The following is a 3,877-nucleotide window of genomic DNA, read 5'->3' as shown; positions in this document are numbered from 1 at the left end:
ATAGACTTAAAGTGGAGTTTTTTTTTCCTTTTTCTGTTTTACGCAGAAGTGACAGAATTACAGACATGTTTCGCATTTCAGGGATTATGTCTACTGGATCTAGGATCTAGTGGATCATGAACATTTGTTCACCATTTTGTTCACATGTTTCACCATGAAAACCTAGACAAAATCTATATTGAACTGAATTAAAATCACACCCTAAAACTAAACTTAATTGATTCCAAATTTAAATCAATTAAATAAACGGTATACAATTACCGCACTCGCACCTGCGCTTTTCAAAGTGTTGATTCAAAGAAAAGCTTGAGGGCAGGAATTAAGCCAGTATAAACAAACATTAAGGTCCCACTTATCCTGCTGCCTGAGGCCAGAGGCAACCTATTCAACGTGACAGCTGTGTGTTTCTCAACGAAGACACATGGGCACCGGTCCTGTTTGCTTAATCCATTTTGTGCGCGAACCCCTTTTGGTGTTTTAAGCATTATGTTATGCTTTAGCTATTGAAAAATAGCAGATCTACAAGCTCGTAGCGCGGCACTCGGTGCCGCGCTACGAGCTTGTAGGTCTGCTATTTTGGAAAAATCGTGAATATACTGTATATATTCTTTCAGTTTTTAACTCAAATTGTTGCTTCTGAGGGGTTCCTGGAACAATATTTTCAGATGGGGGTCGGTGGCCAATTACATATAATTTGTGGGGGTCCTTGACATGAAATGACACCACTGATACAGAAACATAGGTATTTCAGAAAACTGTCAGAATTTAGAAGACATCTTTTAAAATTTTGACGTCAGGCCTAAATTGGTTAAAAGGTTAGTTCCACCCCTGTGGAAATGATGCTGTTGTCGTGTCTAATGTAACACACACACACACACACACACACACACACACACACACACACACACACACACACAGTCACGCACGCACGATAGAGACCTGGGGGTGTACCGTAGTTGTTGAGGATTAATTACTCTTACAGAGAATTTATTGATGGAAGAAAGACAGACATATTTCATATATATACGTCTTCCAGTTTCATGTACGTAGATGTTTTTAGATTCTGTAACCCGCAGTGGTTGGAAAAAGTACTCAATTGTTTTACTTAAGTAAAAGTACCAATACTGCAATTTGGAACTACTTCGTTACAAGTAAAAGTACCGAATTGAAAATGTACTTAAGTACAAGTATCGGCATCAAAATGTACTTAAAGTACATATTGCAGAATCAGAATGTCCCATTTCACCAAGTTCAAAATGTGTACAAAATCTATTGAAAATAGCAGATCTACAAGCTCACAATGCGTCGCATTGCGAGCTTGTAGATCGGCTATTTTCAAATGGCCGAAATGTATAGGGTTGAAGTGGTATGTATGTTTTCTAATCAAAATTTAAATCTCCAAAGTAACTAGTAACTCAAGTTCATATAATTGTAGAGGAGTAAAAGTACAAATTGTGGATCTGAGATGTGTAGTGGAGTAGAAGTACAAGTACTGGAAATTGGAAATACTCAAGTAAAGTACAAATACCTCAAAATTGTACTTAAGTACAGTACTTAAGTACTTAGTTACTTTTCACCACTGGTAGCCTGTATACTTGCCATACATAGAATTGATTAATCATTTTCTTTCTTTCTTTCTTTCTTTCTTTCTTTCTTTCTTTCTTTCCTTCTCTCTTTCTTTCTTTCTTTCTTTCTTTCTTTCTTTCTTTCTTTCTTTCTTTCTTTCCTTCTCTCTTTCTTTCTTTCTTTCTTTCTTTCTTTCTTTCTTTCCTTCTCTCTTTCTTTCTTTCTTTCTTTCTTTCTTTCTTTCTTTCTTTCTTTCTCTCTTTCTTTCTTTCTTTCTTTTTTTCTTTCTTTCCTTCTCTCTTTCTTTCTTTCTTTCTTTCTTTCTTTCTTTCCTTCTCTCTTTCTTTCTTTCTTTCCTTCTCTCTTTCTTTCTTTCTTTCTTTCCTTCTCTCTTTCTTTCTTTCTTTCTTTCTTTCTTTCTTTCTTTCTTTCTTTCTTTCTTTCTTTCCTTCTCTCTCTCTCTTTCTTTCTTTCTTTCTTTCTTTCTTTCTTTCTTTCTCTCTTTCTTTCTTTCTTTCTTTCTTTCTTTCTTTCTTTCTTTCTTTCTTTCTTTCCTTCTCTCTTTCTTTCTTTCCTTCTTTCTTTCTTTCTTTCTTTCTTTCTTTCTTTCCTTTTCTCTTTCTTTCCTTCTTTCCTTCTTTCTTTCTTTCTTTCTTTCTTTCTTTCTTTCTTTCTTTCCTTCTCTCTTTCTTTCTTTCTTTCTTTCTTTCCTTCTCTCTTTCTTTCTTTCTTTCTTTCTTTCTTTCCTTCTCTCTCTCTTTCTTTCTTTCTTTCTTTCTTTCTTTCTTTCCTTCTCTCTTTCTTTCTTTCTTTCCTTCTCTCTTTCTTTCTTTCTTTCTTTCTTTCTTTCTTTCTTTCCTTCTCTCTCTCTTTCTTTCTTTCTTTCTTTCTTTCTTTCTTTCTTTCTTTCTTTCCTTCTCTCTTTCTTTCTTTCTTTCTTTCTTTCTTTCTTTCTTTCTTTCCTTCTCTCTTTCTTTCTTTCTTTCTTTCCTTTTCTCTTTCTTTCCTTCTTTCTTTCTTTCTTTCTTTCTTTCTTTCTTTCTTTCTTTCTTTCTTTCCTTCTCTCTTTCTTTCTTTCTCTCCTTCTCTCTTTCTTTCTTTCTTTCTTTCTTTCTTTCCTTCTCTCTTTCTTTCTTTCTTTCTTTCTTTCTCTCTTTCTTTCTTTCTTTCTATCAGATACACAGTTAAAATTCTGACCACCACCGGGTTAAATTGGGTACAAGTCTGACATCAAGCCACAGAGGCTCAGAAAGGCACAGGTTTGGATCCGAGCAGAGAACAGCACAGCAGAACAGAACAGAACAGAACATGCAGCAGAGAGCACTAGTGTTGGCTAATGTAATAAAGGCATTTATTGCCCGAGGCTAAAGAAAGAGATCTGTCTCTCTCTCTCTTGTCATGCCAGTGGTTTTCAGCCTTTTCAAGGCCCATTATTTATTCTGTATTTGAGCCACGGATCGACCACCATTTGATGAGATTTAGCCTTACAGACCCAAAACTTGTAATATTTTGTCCACAAGTAAGTCCATGCTGTATTGATGTGGTGCCATATAGGAGAGATAACAGCAGTGCCGGCCCTGAGCAATTTGGTGCCCTATAGGCAGGATTTCGTGTTCTAAAGCACTGTTTGTTTATTTTTGCTTGGTGGATGCCCCCCCCCCCCCCCATGATGCCCTAGGCATCTGCCTGTTCTGCCTGATGGGAGGGCCGGCCCTGGATAACAGGCAAACGTTGGTCAAAATAACAATTTTGTTACATCATGGATCCACTGGTTGAGATTGAACCATTTGTCTGCGTGCGTGCGTGCGTGCGTGCGTGCGTGCGTGCGTGCGTGCGTGCGTGCGTGCGTGTCCAGAGAGCCTGGGGGATTTACTGACATTATCCTACCTGGAACAATCTCCTAGTTTCTTCCCCAGAACCTTCCCATCATGCATCAGCACTCGGATTGAGACGTCAGTACTGTGTCTTCCTTTTCCAGCTCGATATACAAAAATCACACCCGTGTGAACTGAGTGGTGCAACTACACATTTATTGTTATAGTTACTGTACATTAGAACCAGGAAAGCATCTGTGTCATGTCAGTGACGTCACATACTAACCATAGCAACCATGCTCGTTTTTTTGGTTGCTAACCATAGCAACCATGCTCGTTTTTTTGGTACGAACAAACACAGGTACAAAGCCAGTTGTTGGAGTGGTTTGCACCACTCAAAAACACAGTCACAGAACATTAGTAATACAAATAAATCACACCTGTGTGAAGTGAGGGGTGCTCTTTATACATCATCTCATTCCGGCCAATCACTCACA

The sequence above is a fragment of the Electrona antarctica genome, assembly GCF_951216825.1.
Source record: "Electrona antarctica genome assembly, chromosome: 16".
NCBI lineage: Eukaryota > Metazoa > Chordata > Actinopteri > Myctophiformes > Myctophidae > Electrona > Electrona antarctica.
The sequence above is the reverse complement of the archived record's forward strand: the minus strand, read 5'-3'. Positions refer to the sequence as shown.